Source organism: Perna viridis, chromosome 3 (assembly GCF_037379345.1).
Source record: "Perna viridis isolate PV_CMFRI_1.1 ecotype Kerala chromosome 3, ASM3737934v1, whole genome shotgun sequence".
Taxonomy (NCBI): domain Eukaryota; kingdom Metazoa; phylum Mollusca; class Bivalvia; order Mytilida; family Mytilidae; genus Perna; species Perna viridis.
In genome coordinates, this window is record NC_142447.1 from 15,024,978 (window position 1) to 15,040,502 (window position 15,525).

At 32.6% G+C, this 15,525-nt stretch overlaps 1 pseudogene; it reads left to right on the plus strand.

Moving 5' to 3' along the window:
* The first annotated feature begins 11,670 nt into the window (after positions 1-11,670).
* Positions 11,671-12,048, plus strand: LOC148621144 (histone H2B pseudogene; annotated as a pseudogene).
* The last annotated feature ends 3,477 nt before the right edge of the window (positions 12,049-15,525 follow it).

Consider the following 15,525-nt stretch of genomic DNA (forward strand, 5'->3'; position numbering starts at 1 on the left):
TAACTTTACTATTAAACGATTAAAAAGTATTTTTATGATTATCTGTGATATTTGTCGTATGGACACATAATGTATGGAGGGCATTTTCTTACATGTTGTCCTGTCTTTAGCAAAACACCACAAATTAGGCTAAAACTCCTGTTTAGGGAAATCCCTTAAATAGTGTTTTTATCCATTATAGAATAATATGTGGTAGGCATTGCCTGAATCGGTGATCGCCCTGAGCTTTACCATACATATACTGTCTGTGCGAGTCTCATAAAATAATGGCATTACAAAGAGGGGGGTGTCAACCCAGATGAAATGTTTTGCTTCACAAACGCAATATTTTTGTTTATATTTAGGCAGCAAGCAAACTCTATTTGAAAATCTGTCTTGTTAATTAATTGGGGAGTTTTTTTTCAATAAATGAATAACTTGAAACACTTTTTCCCCAAAATTACAACCCCATGAGCATACCCCTTTCCACTTGCTCTCAAAATGGTCAATACCTTTATAGCACTTCGCAATAATTTACATGTTTTATCCCTTAAGGGCATCTCTAGCAACATCCATTTCAGTTTTGACCTGTCAGATCAATCTGCACAGATATCGGAAATATTACAATTTTCTACAAATGGTGAGAATATTTTACACGTATCATGTGACGTAAACAAAATTCAGATGACGCTGTAAATTCCAAACAAGAAAATGATTGCCTTTCCTATCTTAGAAAAGCTATGCTTCAATTTTGGTTATGTAATCGGAGTTACATTTTTTTCCGAGGCGGGTTAGATTCTTGACAACAGCAACAGTGGAACAATAAAGGAAGTATATTTTTATTTTCCTTATTTTTCGAAGAAATATGGGAAATCTTGTCCCATGGACAAACAGACTGTTGTTGAGACAACTCGTACTATGATAGTGATAAAGAAGATATACATGTAAAAGAATTATACTGGATACTTCAAGAATTTTCAAAAGACCAATTGGGCCCATCCATAAAAATAATTGTAATAGCGACTCAAACCCATTGTAATGGATTAAATCTTATGAATAAATAAAAAATATTTGAAACTAAAGTATGATTGGCTGTTAATATCATTGATCCAAATACTGCCTTGCACCATCGAGCATAAATGAAAAACTGAAGAAATGACATTGATTTTGAACAGAAGAAGGGATATGGACAAAGACAAAAAAGATGTTAAAATCCTTGTAACAGATGCAGATTTGTTTAAGTTTAATGCGTGGATAATTGGACAGATTAGGTTTCAAATTCCATACTAATATAAATGAATAATTATCCAATCTTTTGTTGTATTAAATTTTGTCACATTAAGATAATATTAACAGGTTTTCTATAGAAAAGAGCATGTAAAACTGAAATTTTGGTAGTGAGTAAAACTGATAGTTGGTAACTTTGGAAAAAAATCAGCAGAGTAGAACGAAATGTAAACTCGATTTTAAACTATTCAAGGTAGACTCATTTACCAAAAAGCAGCTCAATATCTGCAATCGTTTAGAAAAAAAGTGTGGAAAACTTAAATTTCGGCAAATTCAAGGGCCATAACTCTGATAAAAATAAGTGAAGCAGAACAAAAACCATACTAGATCTGTAACTCATCAGGGTAGACTCACATACCAAAAATCAGCTCAACATCTGCAAGCATTTAATAAAAAAACAGCGCAGAAAACTTAAATTTTAGTAAATTTTTCAATATTCAAGGGCCATAACTCGGACAATAATCAACCAAGCAAAACGAAATGTTAATTAGATCTGTAACTAATCAATGTTGACTCAGATACTAAACTCGGCTCAATATTTGCAAGTGTTTAGAAAAAAATCGGAAAACTTTTTTTCTCGATGGACAGACAGATGCAGTGCAAATGTAAAGTCCCCTAAAGCAAAATTACAAACAAGAAGAAAATAGATGTACTAGTAGGGGGTCCAGGGGATGGTTCTGGTGGCGGAAACTCCTTTTCATTGGAAAATTTTGTTACATTTGTGCTTAATGTACTGTAAAATTAGTAAATAACAGCCTAGAAACCACATTTTTTAACGCCACTGTAACCCTCTCTTTTCAAAATCTCTGGGTCTGTAACATTTGATAAATGTAATGTTTGTCCAGCTCTCCCTGGATTAAAAGACACTTCTGACAAGTATATGTACATGTACAAAGTCAGTGTTGAAAAAAATGTGTATTCTTTTATTTTTCAGGTTGTTCTATGGCAAAAGTGAGATACAAATACAAAAAATTTAGTACCAAGATGTGTAGATGGAGATAGATTAAGATGTAGACCTTATTTTAGGTATTATATGTATACATCTTATAGTTACAGAGTGTAAGTTCAATTGTCATGTACATGTAAATGGAAATTACTTTTTGAGTAAATAATATGGAAGTGTCAGATAATACTCACTATATAATTAATTGATGATAATCAGGTGACATTTAATAGGTCGAAGTAAGTCCCTTGCCTAATTAATTTTTATCATTTTTTTATGGATTTTTTTCCATATTTTTTGCAGTTCTTTGGGGTGTTAATGTTAATTATTAATTTTGTAGGAACTCCATATTCATCTACAGTGCTGGATCATTACAGAAATCAGCATAGAAAATCTGGTCGTGTCAAAAGTCACTGTGATAGCACCTCCATTTCTGACTCATTGTTTTAAAACTTGATTTGTAAGTACCAATTAATCTTAGATAGAATGGATTTTCCTAGAAAATGATCTAAGGGGTTAACTTTTTTGAAAGGGGACTTCAATGTTAAATAATTTAGGCTTGTCGCCTGGATGGGGCCCTTATATTTTGGATCAATTTCTTTAGTAAATGATAAGTAGCCAAAAAAAAAAGCTTGAATAAGATTAGTTTAATTTTTTTCAAAGAAATCAGTGAAGACAGGGGGCTATTTTTTATTTGTGGTCATGTATTGGTATGTGGCTGTTTTTTGTGCCATAATTGAAGTACTGGTTGATGTTTATAAAATTTTATAACGTTGCAAGGTTACAAACTCCAAAGGGAAGGTTGTATTGATTTTGGGGTTTATAGCCCAACCGTTTTAGAAGAAGAGGCCAAAAAGGGCCATAAAATAGCATTTGATAGAATTCAACTTCATAACTCCAGTACAAGCATAGGAATGTCTATGATATTGTTCCTTAATATTCCATAAAATGGTCAGACGTGGATTGATTTTTGGGGTAAAGATTTGAACTTTTCAGAAATTAGGGGCCAGAAACATGCATTTTCTTGATATCCAAACAATATCTTGACTATTAGGGAATGAATCTCTTTGATATTGTATTTCAAGGTGATATATATGTACAATGTACCACCAAAGGAAGAGTGGGATTGATTTTTGGGGTTTCGAATTTAATCTTGTATTCTGAAACAAGCATTTTCCTTATGTCTTAATAGTAACTTGAATAAAAGTGAACGGATCTCACATTAATTTTAATACAAAGTGCCATACCACAAAAAAAGACTGGGATTGATTTTTGTGGTTGTGACTTGAGCCGAGTAAGGGGTCACTAATGGGCCATGAAAAAAAAAGTTTTTTTTATCATTTCTGGACGATAACTTTAGTGAAAAGAAATGGATCACTTTAAATTGTACCACAAGATGCCATTTTTCCACAGGAAGTTTGGGATTGATTTTTACTAGAACCATTTTGGAAGAATGGCAAAAAAGTGACCAAATTGGTTCTGATCAAATTTTTTTATCCTGTATCAAATATCTAATCGTGATCAAATTTCGTAGCTGTGTCAAGTTTAAATGGTGTGTCCTCCCTGTTTTTCAGGCTGTTTTCCAAATGTTCAGGGTTCAATATCATATATCATATCAAGCTGCACCCTGCAAAGCATTTTATTCGAGTTTACTTTCAAATTTGTTAAGTAGATGGCAGCAATACAACTTTAATAGAATTGATTCTACAGTTGAGCATAAAAGGAGGGTTAATTTTATTTTGGGCATTGGAATTGAATTTTTCTAAAGAGTGAAAATGTGTGCTCATGGGGTAAATGTTACCATGCTCACCATGGTTGTTTGATTCAATCATCTCTCAGGGTCCAATTGTGTAAAATTTAGCAGTTTCTTTCAAAATTTTGAACTTAACCCCTTTATTCTGCCCCCCCCCCAAAAAAAAAAAAATGGCATAGTGAATAAAAAATCTTACAATATTAACCTGAAATCCCAATTCCTTATTTACCCTGAAAAGTCTGTAAATCAAATCAACAACATTGTCCTTATTTTAAGGGTTGCAAAAAGAAATTTGTTTAAGGTAATGTGTTTATTTTTCACATATATACACATGTACATGTACATTATCATTTCAACACACTTTTCTTAACTTGCAAAGCTCTATCGTTTGTTTTAAACATTGTAGTAGTTGCTTTAATTGGTTAATCTAATTTCTATTATATAATCCTAACACATTGAATTATATCCAAATGGCCTTCCATATTTTTCTCACTAAAGAGAAAGTGAAAGTAGTAATAAATAGAATTGAAAGTAGTCCCAATATAAATGGCTTCCATTTAAATTCATTTTGAGTAATTTACTTGTTACAATTCAGTATAGTTTTAAGATTTAGAATCGGTTAAAAAGGGTAAATTGCACTAGATACATGTTAAATATTTTTGTTTACTTTTTATAGGTAAATATGGACTTATGGACAAAATAGGTGTATTTTATGGCAGAATGGCACCTTTACATGCAAGATTCAAGGATTACAGTAATGGAAGAGTAATCAAGGGAACTAAGGTTATAGCGGTAATCAAAAGAATGTAATCCAGGGACAAAGACCAGACATGGAAAACAGACACATACAACAAAGAACATAAAGTAACCAAAATCATCAGTTTTCATGGTGCTGATGGATACATTATAACGATCCACGAGTTCATGATGACAACCATAAAACTTCTGTAGTAATGACTTCAATCTTGTAACAACATAACCCTGTTCCAGAAGCCTATTTGTTAGACTTCTAGCGCGATACAAAAAGTCTGCGTAGTTTCGGCAAGCTCTGGCATAACGTGTGAGTTGTGATCTGAACATCAATACGCAGGAGCCGAGGGAATGTTGCCACAGACGAAAGGAAAGTTGACAATTCTGAATAAAAAGTCATCACGTTTGTCGTAAAGTTTGGTCAATAGTTTTCCTTTACCATCGATTTCTAAGTGTAGGTCAAGATATGAGGGTGACTTTACAGTGTCTGTAGTATCCTTTATCGCAAGTTGTTTTGGGTAGATGTGATGTATCAAATCCCCGAAATTAGGATTGTTTAAAGATAATACGTCATCTATATAGCGAAAACTGAGATTGAAGAATCTAGCCAAAGATATTCTTTCTTTCTGATCAAATCAGCTATAAAGTCAGCCTCATAAGAGTGAAGAAATAGGTCAGCAAGTAAAGGAGCACAATTTGTTCCCATAGGAATGCCGACCGTTTGTAACAAACGGTCGGCATTGCAATGGGAAGAAATTGTGCTCCAATACTTGCTGACCTCTTCCTTCACTGTTATGGGGCTAACTTCATAGCTGATTTGATCCAAAAGAAGGAACGATCCTATAATCTCGGTTTCCGCTATATAGATGACGCATTATCGTTAATAAATACTAGTTTCAGGATTTTATACATCGCGTCTACACCGAAGAACTTGAGATAAATGATACTACATACAATGTAGTTAGCTTCATATCTTGTCTTACATTAAGATATAAATGTAAAAAAGAAAACTACAAGACAAAGTCGATGACTTTTCATTCTGTATTGCCAACTTTCCTTTCATCTGTGGCCAAATCCCTTCAGCTCATTCGTATGGAGTTTTCATATCACAACACATAAGTTATGCTAGAGCTACGCTAACTTTGTACCGCGTTAGACTTTGAAGTTTGAAGTGATCAATTCAGAAGTTTAATGGTCGTTATCAAGAACTCGTGGATCGTTACGTGTATTCATTTCCATAACTGATTTGTTCAACCTGTCATAGTTTTTCTTTCCTCTTCGTCTACCCTGGACTTGACTTTTTATAAAGCAACTCGGCGGATGTTTCTAGAAAAGCAAAAGACGCTTACCCTACCATCGCAGGCGGTCCGTACTCCTAGTTTAAGTGGAGTCAGAAGTTCTCATTATGTATTATTTTGGTTATTTTATGTCCTTTGTAGTGTATGACTGTTTTTCATGTCTGGTCTTTGTCCCTGAATTACATTCTTTTGATGTAAATGGCGCTCAAATACAATAGAATCTACTGGATTTTCAATGTGGATTACCTCCTAAGAGCAGGCAGATTTGAATGAATAATTACACATTTCATAGTATAGACCCATAAAACAACTTAATTACAAAAATAAAAATATGTTGCCTTTTTTGGGGGTGTATCACATTTTTCTGCTTTTGCATGATTCTAACTAAGACAGCTACTTAATATTGTTATTCCTGATCTAAAATTCAGAGATGAAGAAATAAACTTCATCAATATTCATAAGCATCTTTTTTCACCTGACCGTATATGTTATGAATATGTCGACTATGTATTAAAAATGACTAAAAATATATCAATGTTAAGGAAATTTAAATTCTCATTAAGTAGAGATAATATTTTGATAATATATCGCCGACTCTTGAATATGCATGTAAAGTGTGGGATGGGTGCGGTCAATCAAATATACTTCAGCTTGAACAGTCTCAAAACGAGGTAGCACTTATTGTTACTGGCCTTCCTAGATTTGCCAGTACCGAATCGCTTTATTTCGAAACTAGATGACAAATCATTCAGAACAGAAACAAAAGAAGAACACTTACTATGTTCTATAAAATCGGTTCAGTTTAGTTTTGGACTTTTGGCTAGGAATGAAAAATTCATTAATGAAAACTGGTGGTTGCTATAGTGATTAAAAATGAAGATTCTATTGTTGATAAATATTTTCTGAAAAAGGGGACTTTTAAAAGTATTTTTCAATGGTTCATATATTTTCAGCGTTGAAGGGGCTTTTTTCAATGACAATTAGACTTCATTGTGAAAGTGAAAATAAGTCATTTTTTTACCATGCTAAATTTTATAAGTGGATTACAATGTGAAATTGCTAAAAATCTAACTGGCGATGCCCATTCGGGGATGGGATTTTCCAAAAAATAAAAGTTTGTACAGTTTCAGGGCATAAATTAAAAATGTAAGATATTTTGCGGGAAGTGTGACATTATTATACCTGATTTTATCAACTTTTTTGCCAATTTTTGCATGGTTTCTATGGTAATCCTATTTGTTGGGGGTAAACATTTTCCAGAAAATTTGTACTGCATTCTGAAGACCTTGGCTTGAGCTATTTCTAGATATATAGATTTACAGATGCTTGACAATTATTTAAAGTGATAAATGTTACAAAGCATCAGATTACAAGACCAAAATTAGGCAGTTCTACAATACTTAAAGGGAGCTGCCAATACCCCTACACATTTAAAAAAATGTTTTACACTTTAGAAGCCAGTGTTTTTATGCTTTGCTTTGAAACAAGGATTAAAAAATTCTATTTTATGGTATGGACCTATGTTGTTGTTAACTAAGAAGTTCCTAACAACCAATTATGGGAATTTTTGCAAAGTTAACAGCACAGCCATTGTATTAATCCATGTATGAATATGGCTTTTGCCATCGGAAAGAATGAAACATATTTTTTAAAAGGTCAATATTTTTGCAGGTTTCATGTAAATAGTTAACTTGGCAACTTTTAAGTGCACAATAAGCAAAGGTTTAATAACCTTAGACTTAGAGTAGACTTTTTAGTATTTGTTTTCAGTTCATTCTGATTTCTGTGATTTTTCATTCGGTCAGCTTCAAATGCACTACTTTGGCATAAACCTGTGTTAAAAGCTTACAAAACACTAAATGTAGTGCTTATAAGTACATATGGGTTGTCATTTTATATGCTTGAAATAAACATTTTCATTTAAAAGATGATCATAGCAAAACACTAATGAAATGCACATCTGCACCTAGGCTTAAGGAAAAGTCTCCACTAATGGAGAGGAGGTGGCCTAGTATGGGAATGCCTCTAAAATTGTTATCAATTGTCCAATTTTGATAAATTTGGTATCATTTTATTTGTCAGAAGGTAAACTTTCAAGAAATAACTAGAAAATTACAATATTTAATATTGCATTACGCTTAGGCCAGCACTCCACAGTTTAGATTAGTTTCGCACTTTTACCTAAGGATGAAAAATGACATTAATGGAAACTGGTGGTTGCTATAGTGATTATAAATGAAGATTCTATTGTAGATAAACATTTTCTGAAACAGGGGACTTTTAAAAGTATTTTTCAATGGTTCATATATTTTCAATGTTGAAGGGGCTTTTTTTCAATGACAATTAAACTTCATCCTGAAAATGAAAATAAGTCAATTTTTACCATGCTAAATTTAATAAGTAGATAACAAAGTGAAATTGCTACAAATCTAACCGGCGATGCCAATACGAGGAGGAAATTTTCCAAAGAAAAAGTTTGTACAGTTTCAGGGCATTAAATAAAAATGTAAGATATTATGCGGGAAATATGACATTATTAAATGTGACTTTTTTGCAAATTTTTGCATGGTTTCTATGGTAATCCTATTTGTTGTGGGTATTTTTTTTCCAGACAATTTGTACTGCATTCTGAAGGCATTGGCTTGAGCTATTTCTAGATATATAGATTTACAGATGCTTGACAATTGTTTAAAGTGATAAATGTTACAAAGCATCAGTTACAATACCAAAATTAGGCAGTTCTACAATACTGTGGAGTGCTGGTTCAAACGACTCAATTTACTTAATCGGTTGTGTTCCAAGATTCAATCCAGTAAACACTAACTATATAATGAAAAAAAAAATCAAAACAATTATTGAATACCATTAACAAGATTTCAGTTATTCTCTAATTCATTCTTTCTATGAACGGTCAATTTATGTAATTGTCTGGATAACAATATCAGAAATTCCACATCACCGAGTTTCAAAAATAAAATCCTTTCAAAAAGTCCTCACCAAAACCACAAAAACTGTATGACTCTGGCGATAGATACTATAATGACATACATACAAGACTTAGACATCGGTCGAGCAATTTTGAATGCTGCCCTTTTTTCGTGATTGATCAAACAATGTACCAAATGTGAAAGCGGTTGGATGCAATTCATTATTTTCTAGGGCGTTCTTTCTATTGTCGATATTTTTTTTATAATACATTTATCTTTGACATAAAATAAATACTGAAGATATTCTTTTTGACAATGATTTACTTACTCCTGATCAAAACTCTGCTAACTTCGTTACAGTTCACCGCTTTATCAAGCAGACTAAATATTTTAAGAATTTAAGGTGTATTTTTGCACTTTCAAACACAGTGCCTTTAAATTTATTTGCAAGTAATTTTTGGTATAAAATACTGTTATGTTAGATCTTCTTTTAATGATATTTACATATTTAATTTTATATATGTATATTTTTGGTGATGCATGTTCATTGTATGTATGCTATATTTGTTAAATTCTTCATTATGGAGAAGACAACGTAGGTTTACCCTGCCGGTGCACCTGGTCCATGCTTCCATTTTTTAGGCTAGTCCGAGTTGCTCATTTGCTTTTGTTACTTCGTTTGTATTATTTAAGTTACTTCATGTTCTTTGTTGTGTATGTCTGTTTTACATGTCAGGCCTTTGTCCTCGGATAATATTCTTTTGATTACCGCTAGAACATTGGTTCCCTTGATTACTTTTTGTTATAACTTTTGTATGATCCCTGTCCTTATGCTGCAGTAAAATATGTTTAAACTGAACTAATTCTTCTTGAAATGTGACAGGTATTGCTGCCTAAGCATAACATGTTTACCTTTGTTACCATTGTTACTCCAGATTTTGGTGCAAAGTGCAAGTGCTCAATTTTGTTTTTGTATTGTCTTGTTTTAGTTGTTTTTGTTTAATTTGTTGTCTACATTGTGTAAATTGATCATCTCTGTTTCCTTTTTTCACGTTTTGGCCACGCCTTTTCAATCTGTTGTTTCTGCGTTGTACTTTAGTTTTTTTTTCGATATTCTCGCACAGTTTTCATCTTTCGGTATTTTAAAAACAAAGGTTATCATGTCAGACGGTTATTAATTAAAGTTATTACTTTTATTACTGACAATTCAAGTAAATCTTTCAGCTGTTATAAGAACTTTGAATAGCGTATAGCTAAAACCAATATGCCAATAAAACTTGTTTTACGGAAATGACAATAACATAATGATGTTCACAATAAATATGGATAAAAAAAAACATTTGCCTGTCATTAATCGCTAATAAAGAATTCCTGTAGGCGTCATGTGGAGAGAAATTGATCACATTAGTACGTATATACCCAGTCGTCCTGTTATGCAAACGTTGATTAAATTAAAACGAAATCCCCTCAGGCAATATTAACAAAAAATGATAATTATACTAACAAAAAAAAACAAAAACAAAAACAAAAAAAAACTCGAAATATTTTGAAAATCACCTGTAAACGAACCTAATAGACAGAATTTCGACTAAATCATTTAAATGTAGTACAGGTCTTTGACAGGAAATGTAAAAGACATCTGAAAGAAACATGTAAAAAACCTTATCTGACTGTGTACTTTCAATCCATACTATATTCACTATTTTAACACGCAGTCATTATAAAATAAGGCAGGCGATGATTCTTGCATGTCTAAAACGCATCAGATTCCATTTCATTCTCATTAAGAAACAGTAACAGACCCTTAACCAGTCTTAATTTGTTATTTGGTTTTTCACTTTCGAGGTTAAACTTTGAGACATTGTGTGTGAAATTGGCACTTTGCAAGAGTTATCGTTCTTGACGAGGTTTGATTTAGTTGATATCAGTGGGAAAAGAATGTATGTTTTTTCTTAAAAATACAGATTTGATCACATAAAGAGTTTTCCTTACAAAAAATAATACATATGTCATGAGAATGTTATGAAATTGAGTTTGTTGAATTGGACTGTCCCTTAAATTTTTATTAGCAGTATTATTAATTTAATAAAGTTTATTTTCACGGTTGTTTATTTTCGCAGATTCTGTCAAGTTAAAACATTCGTGGATATAAATTTTTGCGGTTTCAAATTACGAGTAGCGCTGTTTAGTGTAAAAATTCGATTTTGCTGGTACTAATTTTCTCGCATATACTATTTTTCATATATTACAACTATAGAGTTCACGGAGTCAAAGTGAATCAAATGTTCCGGGTTCAACAGTTCAACATTGTAAAAACATGACATAACAGCAAAACACATCAAATAGAGATTGGAGCCGAAAGGCATATACCATGCAAGTTGACCTTGATACAGAATCAAATTGGTTGTTTTGTTTTCACTATTCTCTTTTTCCTCAAATATTTGTTTAAGAGTCATAAAAATCCTAAGAATGCTTAAATCTTTATCTTGTTGAACGAATGTTTACTTCTCTGGTACTTGTTGATGAATCTATGTATACTTTTTAATTTCTGGTTTCATTTCTCACTTGGAATGATATCATATGTATGAACCAATCAGTATCACTGTTCTGGCTTGTACTTGGTGTTTTCCGCGAGGTTCGCGCAAACATAATTTCAATCCACTTGGTCGTTTTAAATTGAAATTAGACCGAACTAGTGGGTATTATTCACTGTGTTATTATCAGAGAGTAAATATGCCGCCTAAAGCAACTGGATCAAAAGGAGCAAAGAAGGCCGTGACCAAGACGAAAGCTGCACGTGCCGGAGGTGACAAGAAAAGGAAGAGAAGGAGAAGGGAGTCTTATGGAATCTACATCTACAAAGTTCTCCGACAAGTCCATCCGGACACTGGTGTCTCTTCAAAGGCAATGTCAATCATGAACAGTTTTGTCAATGATATCTTTGAGAGAATCGCCGCCGAGGCTTCGCGTCTGGCTCACTACAATAAAAGATCAACTATTACATCTCGGGAGATTCAGACTGCTGTACGTCTTCTGTTGCCGGGAGAATTAGCCAAGCACGCTGTTAGCGAAGGGACCAAAGCCGTCACAAAGTACACCAGCAGCAAATAAACTTGCAGTGAGTCATAAAAATCCTAAGAATGCTTAAATCTTTATCTTGTTGAACGAATGTTTACTTCTCTGGTACTTGTTGATGAATCTATGTATACTTTTTAATTTCTGGTTTTATTTCTCACTTATCGTCTTTTTTGTCTTGAAAATCAAGCAATATGTCAATTAATCTACCCTAGGACTGTCTCAATTATTCTCACGATGCTCATCTTGTTTTTTCGAACCATATATAGCTTGATTTTCAACTGAATGTTGGAGTTGAATTTATATACGTTTTCGTTTTTCATAGATCGATTAAATTTTCAGTTTCTTAAAATATTTGGATATCTTCAAGCCATTAAATACCTTCTACCAGCTGTTTCATTTTCCCCCAAATTTTCCCCAAAAAGATTGCATGTCGTCTGCTGAAATCGGAACACAGGGAAGCGTCCGTCAGATTGTGATTGAGTTCCTAGTGTAGAAGTGGATATTATAGGGAAAGCGATATAGACCTTTGGGTTGATACATATGTATAGCGTATATATGACGAATATGGATAATAGATGCCAAAAATATTTCCTTTATTTTGTATTAGCTTATAAAGTAAGCTTATTTCAAACATGTGAATGAGTGCATGCGCAAAACCAAAACCAACAGAAACACATGTTCTTCATACCTTTGACCTTACGAAGAATACAGGATTGGACTGAAGAATAATTTTGCAAGCACTGAAAATGTCAAGTATCAAAATAACTTCTGCATGTACATGCAATGGGAATGCTTACATATTAGGCAATGCTACTTGATAAAATTGAAGTCCTACTCCTTATCGTACACAAGAGAATTATTTAAAAATGTTTTGACATATCCATTTTGCACGCAGTATGATGATATATTTATTATAAGTTGTAGGTAAATGAACGCGTCAGTTATAATTACAGAGGCAATTATTAGGGAATTCCCCCTTGAATAGACTTTTAGATAAACTGCATTGTACATATATAAACATGAGAGTTCAATTTCTACGGTTTTTAATGAACGATCTGCAGATAAGTATAAAGTACACCCTAAAAAAGAACTTACTGCAATTTCCAACAAATCAAAAAGACAATCACCAACATTGACGACGAGTCTACTTAAATGTGTTAAGAACTAGTGTTCCCTGTGATAACACTTGTCTGTTATGATTTTTTTCTGTGACTTTTAGTGCATAGACAAGGTAACTTACATTATAAATAGTAAAGAGAATTACAACCCTTATCGTAAAAGACTACAAATCCATTTTAACATAGAAAAAATATCTATATTTCAAAAAGACAACCTAATGTTTAATCTAGTGTAATGTGTTTGTCGTTGGAATTCCAGTAGAAACATATGATGTCTCATTGTTTCGGTTGAAACGTGATAAACCGAACACCTGTCTAAACCGAGCGAATTCTACAGTTAGAAAGGGGTTCGGTTGAAACAGCTTTCATTGTATAATGTAAGATGTATTACATATGTGATTTCGTCTTGTGTTTATAAAAATGCTACGTTGTATATAAAAATGAAATAATTTTGTTTCCTATTTTGTTGAAACCTTCAAAAATGCAAAATGACTTCTGTTTTCTCAATTTATTCTCACCGGTCTCCATTCTTTTATATAAATGAATGAAATCATAATTGATTCTCACCTGTTTCAATTATTTTATATTTGATCGATCCTCTATGCAATGAATATCTTATTTCATACATCAAAATAAAGCAAGATTTTGCTGAACCTAAAACAAGTTAGAAAAACACTTTATTACAATCTATACGACTTTACATTCTGTGTATTGAATATTCCATTCATATGTTGCTTTAATGATATTTCATTTAACAATCCATACTGTATTCGAAAGTATGAAAATATAATTAGAATTAGACATATCAATTATTCCATTCAGGCAAAAAAAAATATGTAAAGCTAATAAAATGCGCGCTGCATCTGTGAAACTGCGTAACACCAAACCGTTTACAAAACCATCAATTCTCTTAAGGGGGTAGACTTGGGGTAAGGAACATAACTCTTGAAATCAGTGATATGACTGTAACATATTCAAAGTAACCAAAGCCTATCAAGCTTCTATTTGTAACAGAATGTAACCAATCCAATTTACTATGATGCTTACATGAGATTGATGTAAAAAGTAGAATACAAAAGTTCGAATGATATGTCAGAGTTGTGTCCCTTACTTTAGGTCTACCTCCTTAAATCAATGTTGATATATGTTATTACCTTTGTTTGTAGTTACCGTGAAACCTGTCTTTACCAAAATCATGTTGGAATTGAAAAACTGTTCAGTTAACTATTGTTCAAAATACATTTAGATTAATATAAAAGGTTTTTAAAATGCGAGTTTTCAGGTTTCGGTTCAGACAGATTTCACTGTAATATATTAACATCATTATATCATTGTATAACAAAAATTAAGTCAACCAATTTTCCAGATGGTATATCGATAAAATGATCCTTAAACCCAAGCACTTGATTGATGATATAAATTCAATTGCAAAACTTTTAATAGATCAAATACTCATTTTGATCATATATGAAAAAAAACTTAAATAACAGACCCAATGCCTTTTAAGAATAAACCATATTACAATGCTACGTAATTCATGATCAATATTTTCTCAACCTACATTCATGTCCTGTGCGAATAAAATCAAACACATTGAAAAGTAATAATCAAATTAGGAACTCAGTAAGTGTCATAACAACAACGAGGACGAGATGTACTATTATTGTATAAAAATATGAATTTTGTGATGCGTTTTACAGGATATTGATTGAATTTCGAGATTTATTTTATTAAAGATATTGATAATAACTCGACCGGAATAATTAGAGTAAAGAAATCAAACACCGTAAACGTATTTATTTTTGCAATGAACCAATGTTTGTTATGTTTCACAATGAAGAGAAAAGCGAATAAATAGAGCGCACAAAATGGATATTCACCACTATATAAGCTAATCATTGTTTAAAGCTGCGAAAAATTAATTAGGAATATTAATGACATAGAAAACATGATGAAAGAGTGATAATTCTGAAAATTGCAATAAGAGGTATATAGCAATTCAACAACAGATAACTTATTTTCTGAACATGACTCGTTCATGGACTGATTGGTGTTTGTTTAATGTACTATGACATATATCTCTTTCATTCCAGGATGCGACCAATCGAACAGACCCTGCTTTGAACTAGTCCGATACGCGTAGGGAGATTTTATTTTGCAGTCACAAAAGCAACAGCCCTCAGGTAGACATGCCATTCAACTCCGACATATTATTTTGACTTCGACCGACCAGTCGCCATTCCATCCTTTAAAGGCTGCGTGCTTGGAGGAGAAGCAGTGACTATCAATACTTAAGTTTTTAAAGCGACTCGGCCGGGGAATTTAACCTACGACCTCCCACAGTCGGGGCGAGCACGCTTACTTGAACCCAACAGCTCAAAATCTGACTTTA